Genomic DNA, 15400 nt, shown 5'->3' with positions numbered 1-15400 from the left:
TCTGTGTCCCAGGTACGGCCCTGGCACTTGTACAGTTTCTCATTGGAGGCCTGGGCTGTGGATCTTTTGTTCAGAGAGGAGACTGTTTTCATTGTGTTTGATGCCCTGGCTCTGACTGTAGACTTATCCAGGGTTCCTCCTAGTCCTGATCTAGTTTGTTTCTTCTCCTTTGCAGGAAGACAAGAGACTGCTTAGGCTCTGGCACTAGTACCATGGGACCCTGTACTGGCTAAAAGCTGTCTCCAGGACCTGAACAGTCAACAAGGTAACCTGAGAGGCCAGTCTAGGCCAGCTTCTAGGATGTGAACTGTGTTTCTGCCCCAAATGCTCCTGAAAAATCTCAAGCGAACAAACAAGTCGAGGCAGCACGCATCAGGGTCCCTCCTCGTTCCGCTGCTGCTGCAGGACCCAGAGGAAGTGCTTGCTTCCCCTCCAAGCCTGAATTCAGCTAGCTCCCTCCCCTTTGGCAGGGATTCTTCCAAGTTATAAAAGCTGAGACACTAGAGGGGAGGAAAACAAGTCCACTCACTGTCCTCACCCTTCTCCCCTCTGGGTTGTTGCAGCAAGTTCCCAGGAACAGTCCTGGGCTCCTGGTTGACTGGAAGGGAGGTAGGAGGAGTGGAATGCATGCATAAACTGAGCCGATCAAAAGGCCGTGCTGTTTCAAAGCCGGCTAGAACTCAGAGAATGTGTGGAAGCACGCGCACGTTTATGCGTGCGCGCGCTAGCTTGCTCCTGGGACACTGGGTTGAGGGAGAGCGCCTAGCTGAGTGAGAGCAAGCCATCAAGCGTGTGTGCAGCCTAGGACAGGTCTCCATGACAACCAGCCTGACTGGCTAGCTGCTCTAGCTCTGCTCACTTGGCTGGAAGGAGTGTCTTGAAAGGTCAGAGGAAGGAGCTGTGGGAAGTTCGCAGCAGGTACTGAAGCTTAAGCCAGTGGATCTGGGGGCCCTGGGCTCCCTAAGCGACTGTGGTGTGAGCCAGCCTCTGTGGAAAATGGAGTGGGCAAGAAATCACCCGGACTACCAGGTAAGGGCACCTCTGAGCCCCTTGCTTTGAGTCGGGCTGTTTATGGCAGGCCAGTGTCTGTGCTCTTCACTTCAGAGTTTGGGGGTCGAGAATGATGTCATACTCCAACAGTTGGATTCTATTAGCTCCGGGAGGAGGAGGGAAACTGCCAATTTTCTTGACTTTGCAAATCTAGCTAATCTCACTCTGGCTGAATCGGAGATGTTTAGGCTTCACTCTGCTTTTATTTAGCACAAAGCCACTGGATATTTTCACAGGAAGGTTCTTTTATAGGAAAATGAGTTCTCATCGCTCTAGCACTGTTGAAGTTCTTATGTGGAAACTTTTGAGCAGCTTGGTCGGTTTTACCTCATGCTCTCTTATCTCCATGCTGCTATGTCTGACTTGTAACAACAATCAAAGTAGCTAATGAAGCTCAGAGAGGAGCCTGCAGTGAGTTTCAAGTCCATCTGGGACACTTGACAGGGCAGAGGGACTGGCACAGCAATATCTGAGCGGGGGGCCTTGCACTCTCTATGAAGTAGCTTTGGAAATAGGAAATAACCCCCTTCCCATTAGTGATGCCCATCACAGGGTTTCTTGAGTTGTGAGGGGACTTTCTTGGGTTTGGGGGACTTGCAAATATCTGTCTCATCCAGATATTGCAGAGAGCTGTCTTAACACCGCAGCTACTGGGAGCTGGGAACTTGAAGGACTATGCTGTGTGATCCCTTTTGCTCCTATTTTAACCAATCCCAGCACACACAGTGTCCAGTCATGCATGCCTTGTCCTAAATTTCAGAGGAGTGATTTGTGGTAAACGCAGCATGTCTAGGAAAGGAAAGTCTTCCAGAAAGGTAGTTTTATAGGTGATAAAGTAGCCAGGCCATCCATAATGTTAAGAGAAAGATGAGAGTTGCGGACTCTCCTGCAGGAAAGCCCCTTAAGAAATGCACTTCCACTTCAGCCATCTTACATCTTCCACTTACTCCTGGCCTCAAGGAACTTTGTGGAAGCTTTTAGTTTCTCAGTGGGGCAGGGAACAGCTGTTGTTCCTGGCTCTTTGGTTTTTCCTTCTTGAACTTTCTGAACAGTGTGTCTTTTGTGTCCGAGCAAACAATAAGGGGGCCTTCTGATTAACTTCGGGTCAGCTTGCCAGTACAAGCGCTGGCTCTACCACTGATTCTGGCAGCCTGAATGTATACTGTATGCATCAGTTTTTTGGCCCGAGGGTCTGCCAGTGTGAACTACATGGCCTCTGGACCTCAGATAACCTTCTTTCACAGTTAATTCCTCTTTCTACCACACTCTCAGAGTCCTCTGCTTGGGGGGAATCTGGGCTATGGGTCAGGATTGAAGGTGGAGTTCTGAGGAAGAAATGTCTGTGAGGTTCTGCTGCATGCTGGGAAGTCCCTCGGATTATCAGCTGTGAGATGGAGATGATGGTAATAGTTATTATCATGTACTATTGAGAGGAAGCCAGTGGGATGGTTGCCGTGAAACAGTTGTAAACAAATCAACAAATCTACATAATATAATATGTTAGAGCATGAGGCTTAAGGAATGTCCTGACTTCTCTACAAAGTCACTTTGCCTCTTTCTTCTGGTTCCCTCATTTATAAAGCACCTTCTACTCAGATGCTTTATAAACCTCACAAGCCTTCTTTGAGATATTTAAGGAAACCAATGGTGCTTTTTTTCGGTTGGAAAGCCAGATAGGATGGATATTCACTGTAGACGTTGAGCCTCATAAATGATCCTTCAGAGACACTTGAAAGACAAAGCTTTCCTGTAGGTTATGGAGCTCATGTTTTAGTGTGGAGGGGAGTGCCAAGAGATCTTTTTCTTTGCCAGTGTTCATAGCTCCATGCAGTGTCGAATCACATGTTTTTTTGTTTTTTGGGGTTTTTTTTGTTTGTTTTTTTTTATTTTTTATTTTTTGTTTTTCGTTTTTTTGTTTTTTGAGACAGGGTTTCTCTGTATAGTCCTGGCTGTCCTGGAACTCACTCTGTATACCAGTCTGGCCTTGAATTCAGAAATCCGCCTGCCTCTGCCTCCCGAGTGCTGGGATTAAAGGCGTGCACCACCACACCCGGCTTGAATCACATGTTTTAATGCCTGTAAGACAGGCCTGTCCCGGGGTCCTCTGGGGAACCTGCCCCGAGTGGGCAGTGGGGCCGGGCTCCTCAGCTCTAAGTATGAAAGGCAGGCTGATAACTGATAAGAAGTGTTCCTGCTCTGGAAGCCTCTCAGGAGCCAGGCAGCTTTTTGAAGAACTTGTAAGGGGAAAACCAAAAAGAAAAACAAGGAAGTGGGAATTCCAGGGGCAGATACTTGATATGTCCTGGAACAATGCCAAGGAATGGAGTAACGGGGGAGGGGAAACTCCAAGCTAGGGCGTCCTAGATCTGTTCTCTGTCCTCAGTGACCCTATAGGGTATAGGACCTACTAGAGCATCCCACCCATGCCCTCAGCCTCTACCATAGGACGGGGGAAACCTGCCAGCTGTGACCTGGAGTGGCATCTGCAGAGAGCAGGTACAGAACAAGTTTTGTTTGTCTCCCTTCCTTGAATCAAACAAAGCAGCTCTCCCTCGGAGGTGATTTCTCTGTGGCCACTTAGGCTTGGAGAAGTTTTGAATAGTTTAGATTGGACCCATCTCTGTGGCTGCTCAGGCCCAAAGAAGTTGTGCAAAACTTAGATTACCGCACTGTTCCTCACTCCCCAGTCCTTCAGCTTCCCAGAGCTGAGTCACAGCTTGGATCCCTCTGTGTTCCTCAAGGATTAAAAAGTAACATTCCCGGACCCACTCCCTTCCCTCCCTTCCCCTGCTCCCCCTCATGCGCTCTTTCCCTCCTCACTCCCAATCTCCAAAAAGAACAGTCAAGTCACCCAAGGAAGATGGATCCTGGAAATCTTTGGAGAAAAAGGCCAAGGGCATGCTGTCTCCCCTGGGCTGAGAGAACAGCTTTGAGGGGCATCAGACTCTAGGTATCATGTATGACCTCACTGCTCATCTGCAGCTAGGAGAGGGAAGCCCGGTCTCCCACTGCATCTGACACCAAGACCTGCTGTGGGTGTGTGGATGGACTGGCTCCTAAGGAGAGTGGACCTTGAGTATCCTATGGACTGGGTTGTTAGCTGTCACCATCCAGGTTAGCAACTCCAGCTTTCCACTGTTGGGTCCAAGAGAGTTTGCTAAGGCAGCCGAGCAAAGGCCACACATTTCTCTGGCCAGAGGAGGCTAGGCAGCAGCCCCTCAGAGCCTGGCTCCACTTCCCTTTTGTGCCTCTGTGTTGACTTGGGGGCTAGGGGGGGAAGGCTGCAGATAATTGAGTTCTTTGAGTTGGAGGGACCATGGCTTAGAAGACACGAAAGGAAAAAACCAAAAAACACTGGCCATCTGGCATAATAGAACAGGCAGATTTCTCTTCAAAGCCTGTGGGAAAGCTTGCATTAATGTGACTTCTGTTAAAGGAAAGGAGAGGGGGGCATCTCTTTCTGCCAGAGGGGTAGTACAGTGATCTTCTGTGTGAGTTAGGAGAGTATGTTGTCGTCCTATGTTACACTGAGACAGTTAGAGAACTACTGCTGTCTGTTTCTAGCCTGAAGCCCTAAAAATGTCTATGTAGTTTTTTTTTTTTTTTTTGGTTTGGTTTGTTTGTTGTTGGTTTGTTTGTTTATTTTTGCAGGGGGAGGGGGATTTGTTTATTTTCCCTTTGATCCACAGTTATCTGCAAAACCTTTAGTTCTGAGTGGAAAAGATGGAGTTTGATATGGGCTTAAGGACATATTTTATTTTTTTTTTTTTTTTTTTGGTTTGGTTTGTTTGTTGTTGTTGCTGGTGGTGGTTTTTGTTTTTGTTTTGATTTTTTGAGAGAAGAGGTTTTATGAGTTTAGACTACCTTATTGAAGATTTTCTCTAATGATCCTCCCCCGCCCCTCTGGCTCTCTAGCTCTGACATAATGAGTACACTGTTGTGGGGCCTGTTGAAACAATTGCAATGACTGAATATTTAGGCTTCTCTAAGACTGCCCCTGTAAAAGGGCAAATTAATGCAATTAGGGTATGAAGCTGCTTCAACCACGATAGGCCTGTTTCTATGTGCTTGTCTTGAAACCACGTCAGTTTCTTCTCCTGTGAGGCCTGCTGTAGCTGAAAGTTTGTCTGTGAATTAGAGATTGCCTTTGGGAATCAATACAGTGAGTGAGGGCTGTCTGAATATGATAAAAGGAGATTAAACTAAGCATTATGATAGAAAGATCTAGACGTGACAGGAGAGAGGTCCTGGCTAAGAGGGCTAAGAAGAAAGTAGTTCTCAGCAGCAACAGTGGATTAAGAGAAAGCCTGGCCTAGGAGAACTTCCTATGTGTGCTATGCTATGCTATATATGATATATAACATATCATTGTATATGTGAAGTGTATGTGTATGTGTGTGTATGCATGCACACCTTGTTCAGTGAGCTTATGGTTCTATCTGAAAGCACCTCTGGTAGAACCGTGCCTGCTTGTAAGGTGGACATGCTCTTTCTAGAACTGTCTGCCCCTTCTAATGATAAGCCCAGGCAGGACCCCTGAGGTTTTCCTTGACTTCCTATTGTAGTCCATATATAGTCCATATAGCTAGCCTGCTTCTGAGGGATCCAGGGTTATACTTATGAAAGACCTAGCAAGCACTTAACACTGGGGTCAATACGCTTTTTCACTTGCTCCTGGGCTCAGAGGTATCTCTGGTGCCTGATGGTATGCCTTCTTAATTAGTTTACCAATTAAGTCAAGGAACGCAGATTATGTGGGCTAAGAGCTGGGGAGGATCCAAAAAGGTATGAATTGTGGGACTTCCGTTGATGTTATATTGTTCTGATTTCCTTCCTGCTTCATCTCCCCCTACAAGAGCTTCTGCTGGTGTGATTAAGAGAGAAGCACAGACCTGAAGCCTGGGGGTTCGGAAGTCAGGTTGATTACCGTCTGGAATTCATAGGCTGGGAAAGTGAACACGGTGCTTCTCTTGGAGTCAGAGTTAAAGTCGAGGAGAGGGTGGCAGGTATGAGGGCGGGGGCGCTTCTGGACCGCCAGTGAAGCTTCTTTGCAATTGTTGAATGGTAAGGTAGGGAGTGGTGTAGGAACGGGGACACTCAGAAAAATACCATGAAGTCACCACACTTTAGAATTCTAGATTTATTGAAGGAACTACATTTTGGTGTTCTTAGCTGTGACCTGTGTCTTGGAACACAGCCTGCTTCATGAAGTTCTGACATTTATTGTTATTTTTGCTTCTTTGTTTGAGTTATGGTCTTTTGTAACCTGGGTTGGCCTTGAACTCACCGTATAGCCAGAGTTGACCCTGATCTTGAGATCTTCCTGTTTCTACCTCCAGAGTGCTGGAATTAAAGGCATATGCCACCGTGACTGGTTTTATGTGTTGTTTGGGGGTCAAACCCAGAGCTCCATTCATTGCAGCCGGGCAAGCCTTCTAACTCAGCCACATCCCTAGTTATACAATTGAGTGTGTGGGGTGGCGTGGTGGCGTGGTGGCGTGGTGTGTGTGTGTGTACGTGTCTATTATGTGAAGGCCAGAGGAAGAGGTTGGCTTGCTTGCTCTATCACTCTGCCTTATTCTACCCCCTCCTTTTAAAGGTTTATTTTATATTTAATTGTGTGTGTGTGTGCATGAGAGTGCAGGTACCCCCAGAAGTCAAGAGAGGGCATTGTCTTCTCTGTGAGTTGTTCAATCTGGGTTCTTGGAACCAAATTCAGGTCATCTGCCAAAGCAGTAAGTCCTCGTAACTGTTAAGTCATCGCTGCAGCCCCTGCCTTAGTCCCTGTTATAGGGTCATCCTTCTGTCTTCTTACCTACCCACAGTACTAGGTTTAACAAGCATTCAGCCATGTTTGACATTCTATGTAGAATACGGGGATTTGAACTCGGGTCCTCTTGCTTATGTAGAAAACACTCTTAGCTGCTCAGCTATCTTCCTAGCTTCTGTAGATCCTTTTAAAAGCAAGTAAACCTGTGGAGTGTGTGCTCATTGGTGACAATTAGATGTTCAGCGAGCATGTGCTCTGTCTTAAGCAGTTCTGGTGACCCCTGCCTGCTTTGTATGCAGGAATGCTCTTTCAAGGGCTACTTGTTGCCTTTCCCCCTTTTTGCTGGCCTGCCCAGGCAGAGCTCTTGAGGTCTTCCTTGACTTCCTATTGGAGTCCCTTTGCAGACTGCACTCCCTGTTGTCATGCACACACAGGATCAGCCCAGCCCGCCTTACCTTTACAAACACTAATCTGTGTATTCTACAAAACCCTGCTTGTAGGGAAGGCTTTGCAGCCCGCTTGGGTGAGGTGGAGCGAGTGAGGGAATAGTGTGGCACTCTGTGAGGGATAAGCTGAGATGAAGTGAGGGGGTTGGGTTGTAGTCTGACTTCTCACATCTTTGTACTCTTGGAAAGGGATCTTTATATTCATATGTAAATTGGGGTCATTTTACTCATCTGGAGGCATTTTGGTGAGAGTCGCAGTTCTGCCCTCACATATGCTGCTGATAAATGTCAGCTGTTGCTCACTGTCAGTAAGTGCTGGTGACCTTGTGATCAATCCCACTGACACATGGCGGAAGAATACATGAGCCAGGTAGTTAGCATGTCTGACTTTTAGTTCTGGCCCTATCTGACTGCCGGCTCTCAGTTTCTCCTAAAAAACAGATGGATTAGGAGTTCTCATTGGCACTTTGACTTATCACATGTCAGTGTTAACTTTCCAGCCTAGTTCTCTGAAATTAAGTATACAATTGGAATTAAGTATACATTTTCATAAATGACAACATATGTATAGTTTGTACTTTTAAAGTATTTGAATATATATTAAGCCCATCAGTTGGAGTCTAGGAAGCATTTTTACTTAGTTCCTAAAACGCGGAGACATGAAACTTGTTCTCAGGTGCGAAAGGTGCATAGATGTTTACAGCAGCTACAGGAGGAAGTCGGAAGCCTGCCAGTCAGTGAGAAAGAAGTGGGTTTACTTGGTGCTGCTGGTAATATTTCCATCAGTGAGTGTTTTGGGGCACTGACATTTTTTTTTTTTCTGAAGACTGGATAAATGCTGCCTCCACCACTCTAGGAAAAGTTGCAACACTGTCTGAAGGACTCCAGTCAGTGTTTGAGTGACCAGTTGATGGGTAAAGACAAAGGATGTTAGAGAAAGAGTCACACAACCGGGATGACATTTGGAGCTGGCCAGCAGTCAGCCTGAATTCCAGCTACCTGGTGATTCAGCCACATACATGGTTCTGAGTGCTGCCTGTGCTGCCTGGCTTGTCCACTACCCAGAAAGCTCTCTAACCAAGGCAGTGAACGATGTTTCTGAGAGTGGTGTAGGGAAGCCTACGTGTAAAGGCTAGTACTTCCTACCTTGTTGCTGGACAGAATGTTAGCTATTTTTGTATTCATTACTCTCTTTCAAACCAAGCAATATTTGTGGCTAATCTGTGGGGTTGTGATGTCCCTTGCTTTATTTGCATCATGGCAGTTTTTATGAATCACCTGGTGAGCAACAGATCAGAACTCTACTCTGCTTTGTCTGGTGTGGTGGTGCAAGCCTTTAGTCCCATCACTGTGACTGAAGGAGACATAAGCAGGCAGATTTTGTGGCTTTGAGACCAGCCTTGTCTACATAGAATATTCCAGGCCAGCCAAGGGCTACACAGTGAGACCCTGGCTTAAGAAAAGAGAAATGTGTAGACCAACATCAAGGTATGGTGGCTGATGGGGCATGTAATCTCAGATTGGGAAGCTGAGATAGGGGTTTGAAGATAGGGGTCTGTATTGTAAGACCCTCCTTTAAATCAAACCAACCAACCAATCAACCAGAGTAGTCAGAGGGGGAATCTAGCCAAACCAAAGAACAGTCCAGGCTGAGAGGACCCTCTGTGAGAACTAGCACTCATGTGATGTCTGGGTGGGGTCATACATAACCCTGTATGGAGGAGGAAGAGGAGGAGGGAAGTAGGAGAGCTGGTAGGAGGTGAAGGAGAGTGGAGACAGGGACAGTGAGAGCTAAGCATCGCCAGATATCTGAGGGAGTGGCTGTGGCTGAGATGGTAAGTGGCATCAGGACCAGCCCTGGCACTTTTTGCATTCCCAGGTGCCACTTGCCTGGAGGAGAGGGAGATCTGGATGGGGAGGTTCTAATCCGTGTCTAACAAATGAGCAGCCCCTTATCTACAGAGTAATTATAAAGAGATTTCCTTCTCCAGCTGCAAGAAACAGGAACTTGTGCTGCCAAATTTAGCAGTGTTTTAAGTCCCTCAAATCTCCTTTGAGTGCTACCAAAGCTCTCGGCTTTGTTGTTATCTGCTGCTGAAATATCGCCTGGAAAGGTCATCTCAACGGTGCCAATTTATGGCATCTCTAAGACTTAGAATGCAAGGTGGTTTTTCCCCCTCTAGAAAGCCAGACTTTTTTTGCAGTTTACCTCTGAAGGCTCTCTCAGGCAAGGCTCAGTGTCTGGTAGTTAGTCCATTATATTCTTAGAACCTCAGTCTCTTGATACTCAACAAAATTATGCTCCCTGCTTCTTGTTGGTAGAAATTTTCCTTAACACAAATTTAACACCAGAGCTTCCCCTTCTCCATATACTTATGACCTATCTTTTTTTCTGTTGGAATAATTAAAAGATGAAGCCTGTGGGGTGTTGGAGCCACACATTTTCAAAGGTTTTGATTCCTGAGAAAAAGAAATGAAGATAGAGAAAGGAAATTCAAGAATGTGACTGCTCCTGGCAGCTGTAAAGAAGTGGATACACAAAAGTGACTGGGAAGTGCTTAGAAGAGTTGACATGACCTTGGCAGTGGCAGTGACCTTGGTTTCAGCCTTGGCTTGACTAACTCAACTGTAGCGTTCAGAGGATTAAGGCTTTGAATTCTGGGTAGAAAGTGCAGAACTGCCTCATTCTCTTTGCCCTTTTCTATCCCACCCCTCCCCTGCCTATTTTCCCCACTATAGTTCAGACCTAAATGGACTGGACAACATTGACCCTTCTGGTGTGAGTATTTGTTGGTGCCCAGGGATGTTACTGCCCAGCTGTTACTCTTGACAGTTCCCGAGGGAGCCAGCTGTGAGCATAGTTGGGGAAGAGGGGTTTGGTTAATTCTAAATTAGTTTCCAAAGTGGATAGGAATCAGGTTAAAAAGAAAACAACTGGGAATTTTTGTTGTACTTAAGTCTCATTTAGTGGAATTTTAAAAGTCTCGCCCACCCTTATCTTATAACCTACAACTGTTGGGCAAATCTTAGTGAGTTTCAAAAGCAGTGCTGTCTAGACTTGTCTTCAGCTGCAAAACTTAAGGTCAGAAGTGGGTGTGGCTCCCGAAAGCAGTGAAAGCAGAAGACTCTGGAGACCTGAGCACTTAGGAACCTCCTGAACCCCTCGCAGTATTTAATGTTCTTCAGCACGGGAGCTGGCGTGACTTTATTATTGATGTTTTCCAAGGGTTGGTCTTCAGCATTTTATTTTCTTCATCCACATCTCTTCCTTAGGGGCCATCTCTCCTATTTATTAATTATCAATCAAGAGAGAGAAGAGGGTGGCCATACCTCTGCCTCACGTTCCTCACGTTGCCTCACATATCTGCCTGTCTGCCTATCTATCTCTCTATTGCTGTCTTGTCTGTCTGTCTGTCTGTCTATCTATCTATCCATCCAATGAGTATTTATGTGAGACAAAGTCTTACTATAGAACTAAGGCTGGCATGGAACTTGAGATTCTCCTGTCTGAGTCTCCCCAGTCCTGGGAGTAAGTTTGTGTCAACATACTTGATTCATTTAATAACTGTTCTGTTAATTATGTAGATTTGTGTCAGGGTGGGGTGGAGAGGGTGGGAGAAGAGAGAGAGAACATGAGAATGTTTTAGTTGAGCCAGTGTCCTCTATTTGCCCCTGCATATGCCAGGCTAAGCAGCCCAGAAGCTCCTGGGCATTCTCTTATCTCTACCTCCTGTCTTGATGTAAGGAGTGGATTATAGGTGCACACTATTGTTTCTGACTTTTTACACGGGTTCTAGAGATTTGAGTTCAGGTTCTCACAGATGTATGGTAGGTGCTTTACCCACTAAACCCTCTTCCAAGCCTTAATAGATATTTACATTTTGTTGTAGCTACTATTATATATTAGGGATGTGGAGATAACAAAGATAGCAAAGTCTTTTCATGGAGCGTATTGTAGAGAGGGTTCGGTAAATAAACAGATCAATACATGGTATAAAGGTACTGATGGTTCAAAGGAGACAGTGGGGATATGAGAGAGGGTAATATGGATTGGAGAGTTAGAAAAGGTCTCTCAGAGAATGGGTTTGAGCTGTGATCTCTAGGGTAAGGAGAAGCCAGGGAAAGTACCTTCCTAAAGTAGGAAACAGAAAAGACAAAGCCTAGAGGTGGAGAGAACCTGATATGCAGAGCAAGTATGGTTGGAATATAGGAGCAAGTGATTCAGACTGTGAGATGCTGGCCTGAGCCAGTTGAGATTGTCAGGGGCTTAAAAACTCAGTGTGTGGGGGACACATTCTAGGTCTGTCCCCTGCTTTGGAGTGAGGTGTGGAAATCTGACAGACATGGCTAGCTAAGAGCAGCATTGGGTTTAATGAAGAGGAATCCAGAAAAAGTCTAGGAGAAGCAGAAGCGGGAGTAGGGATGGACATCAACAGGCTCAGCTAGCAGAAGTTGGATGGATACATTTGTTGGATGGATACATGGAGCAATATGTGTTCACAATGTTCTGCAAGGTTTAGGACAGTATTTCACTAGTAGATGTATTATTATACCAGACCTTGTATTTGCAATTTTATTTGGCATTTTAGTAAACACTCATGACAATCTTTGGGTGAATTTGTTGATATACTGGTGTCTTCAGGAACTTGGAGCCACTAAGTTGCTTAAATTTTGGATCTCAGTCTATGTGAACTGAAGCATTGTTCTCACTACACCCCTATTCTGATTGACATACCAAAACTGTGTTCCTCTCAAGTTACCAGAAGGATTTAATGAGTCCCTGCTCAAGTTGTCATGTTTCATTGATGACTGTGATCTCCTTTCAGTCCACTGGAAACTAGGATGAGTTCTGAATGTTTGTGGGATTTAATGGAATATTTGCAACTTTCTCTGAAATGATCACAATGCCAATTACCTATACTGCCAATTAGAATAAAGAATGGGGTGGGAGGGGGGGAGAAAAGAATGGGATTGGGGGTTGAGATGTGTGGCAAGACTGGTACACAAATAACCTGAATTACTTTTCTTTTTCTCTCTCTCCCTCCTCCGGGTGAGTGTGTGTGTGTGTGTGTGTGTATGTACACACACACACACACACATATATATACACATATATATGTATATATACACATATATACATACACACATACACACATATATGTATATGTGTGTGTATATATATATATATATATATATATATATGCATATGCCTTTAATCCCAGCATTTTCAAGGCAGAGGCAGGCAGATCTCTGTGAATTTGAGGCCAGCCTGGTTTAAGAAGAAAGTTCCAGGACAGCCAGGGCTCTGTTACACAGAGAAATCCTATCTTGAAAAACAACAAAACAAAACAAAATATGGGTATATTGGGGGCAGGGGGTATGTATGCCTGAATGTAGGTGCCATTGGAGGCCAGAAGAAGACATCAGATTCACTTGAGCTGGAGTTGAGAGCTATCAATTTAGGTTGACACTCTTAACCTTGGATCCATTTCCCCTGACCTGCTGCCTACCCTCCCTTCCTGGTCTCAAGTGACCTTGAACATCCATCTGCTCTTCCTTCTACTTCTAAAGTGCTGGGATTACGTACCATACCATACCATACCATACCATACCATACCATACCGTACTGTACCCACCATACCCAATTTATGCAGTTCTGCAGTGTGGTTCCTTCACATTCTTTCAGTTATGACTTCTTGGGTTGTTATAGTAAGAGGATGGAGTTTATTGTTTGGAAACAGTAATGTATCAGCCACTGAGTAGTTGCAGTAAATAAACCTTAACTCTGTTGTTTACCAGTCTCTTCAGATCTCTGAATTTGTTGGAAATGTTTGAGAAAAGAAATGTATCAGTCACAACTTTGGCTTCTTAGAAAGTGAGCATTGACTCCATTGAATTTGTAGATACTTCTTTTTGTGAAGGGATTGAACCTGCAGGGTTCAGAAATGAAGGTGTATGGGGTGCTTGTGAGCTCTTATTCTTAGAGTTCAAGTGATCCGTGTTCCACTACCTGCCATACTGGAATGGAAGTTTGTGGAGGGCAGATAGATCAGGGTGAGAGTGAGTTTCAGGTAAGTGTAGTTTTCTTAGAGAAGTCTCCTTTGTGAGCAATGGCTTCTATTTCCTGGTTTCTATTTCTGTCTGATGGCCTTGCTTCTGAAGAAAAGATTTCGTGGTTGTGTGAGGGTGGTTTTTTTTTTTTTTCCCCCTCAGATTGTGTTTAGCACCAATTCACTGGACAAAACTTTAGTCCTCATTTACCTTGAGCAGAGATGAGTTCCAGGATGAGGCCGAGAAGATGGGCTAAGGTGAGAGTTTGAAGAGCTGGACCACCAAGAGCCAGGAAATCACTGCCCTTGTGGAAAAGCAGCCTATGAGGCCGTGTAGAAGACACAGCTGGAGTGACAGAAATCTTGCCCATTTCACTGAGTGTATTATCATGGATAGCAATCTTCCTTCCCATCAAGATTGATTTAGAGTAGTAGAAAGTCAGGAAGTCCAGGGGGCAGAGTCTGAACTCCCCTTGCAGAGCTCTTAGGAGCCTCGGATAGGTGGTTCTGAGACTTGAACATACACCAGATTCACCCAAAGCCTATTTCAAGTTCAGTAAGGGCAAGGTGGGGCTGAGAGTTTATGTTTGGGGCAAGTTTATACATACACCTGCTGTAGTTGTTGTTGGTGATGTGTGTGGTACTGGTGATGTGTGGTAGTGTATAGTGGTGATGGTGTGGGTTGATGGTGGTATATGTGGTAGTGTAATGGATGTGTAATGGTTATATGTGGTGGTGATGGTTGTGTGTGTGGTGGTGGAGGTGGCGGCGGTGGTGGTTTTGGAACCTCACTCTGAGAAACACTATTTAATAAGAGGTTTGATGGTTGAGATACAATAAGGCTTTGAGGCAAGATGCTAGTTGGCTTACTCTTTCTGACTAGCCTAGACTTCATGTTTCTAAGGCTGTCCTTCAGCAGTTCCTGGCTGCTTCCCCCTGTAATACCAACAGAGATGGGTAAAGGTCTGCGCCCTTCCCCTCACTTTCTCATGGGATCCAAATCACTTCCAGGTGAGGTGTCAGGTGGTGTGCTTGGCTGGCTCTAAATTGCTGCTTGTCTGCTTTCTGGAACACGCCTGTCCTATGCCCTTTATTTCACTAGGACAGGTGAGATTCCTGTCAGGAAGTGCTTCTGTGTGTCCTTGAGCACAGCCCCTCGGTTGGCTGGGCTGGCAAGCAGGCTGAGCATGAGTGTGCTCTGTTTATTAGCCAAGTTTACACAGGGAGATTATCTCTTCAGCCCAGGAGTTGAATTTCAAGGGCAAAGTCCACAGTTGGCGGTTGAAAAGTTGAGAACACCTGGCAGAGAGGCTTTCACTTGCCCAGCCCTTGGTGTGTTCCCACAGAGGTCAGGTTTTTTCCTCTAAGGCAGCATGGCTCCAAGCGCCATCACCATCATGTTTCGACACCAGAGGCTTCAGGTGAGACAGGGCATAAAGCTGCCCCTCTCGATTCTTTGTCATCCATGTCTCCTAAAACCTTCTCTGGCTTGCTCTTCCCTTTGAGGAGAGGTCTGGGACTTCTCTTCTCTCCCTCTCTCTTTTCTTATTAATTTTTATTTTAAAGACTTAGACTCTTTGTTTTTTAGTGACTCTGTTTACACACTGTAACAGCAGCAAGTGACATGACAAATTAATAGACACCATCACTCACTGGAGTTTGGGGAGAGGTGACATATAGGAAGCCAATGCTTAGTGTTGGATGTTTCTGGGGAAGCTGGTGATGTTTGTACAGTATCTTGTGATGCGATTTGATGCCAATGAATTGTACAACTAATACGTAATTGAAATTTTTAAATTGTATGTTTTACCACCAGAAACTAGTACACTCTAGTAAACACTGTCTTCCTAATCCTTACCAAGAATGCTTTCCTATGCTAGTCCAGCCCTCCTGACAGCACACTGTGCCTTTTCAGATGGACTCTCATAATTTACTTAACCAAGGCCCTAAGTTTTGACCTTTGAGTTGCTCTGAGTCCCCCCTGTTCTAGACTCCTGTAGTAAGCAGCAGCATTCAGCTGTCTTTGACCATGTGTTCTAATACTTGTGTTTCCTTAGACAAAATTACCAGAAGGGAAGATTAGC

At 45.4% G+C, this 15400-nt stretch overlaps 1 protein-coding gene across 1 annotated transcript in view; it reads left to right on the top strand.

Annotated features, from left to right (window-relative positions):
- Positions 1-279: 279 nt before the first annotated feature.
- Positions 280-15400, top strand: part of St5 (suppression of tumorigenicity 5) — a 91364-nt gene continuing 76243 nt past the window's right edge. The window contains exon 1 of the mRNA XM_029479581.1: positions 280-1029. The gene's annotated coding sequence lies outside the window, so the exon portion shown is untranslated. The remainder of the gene's footprint in view (positions 1030-15400) is intronic.

Source organism: Mus caroli, chromosome 7, assembly GCF_900094665.2.
Source record: "Mus caroli chromosome 7, CAROLI_EIJ_v1.1, whole genome shotgun sequence".
In the NCBI taxonomy this organism is placed as follows: Eukaryota; Metazoa; Chordata; class Mammalia; order Rodentia; family Muridae; genus Mus; species Mus caroli.
This window is presented reverse-complemented; position numbering and strand designations above follow the sequence as displayed.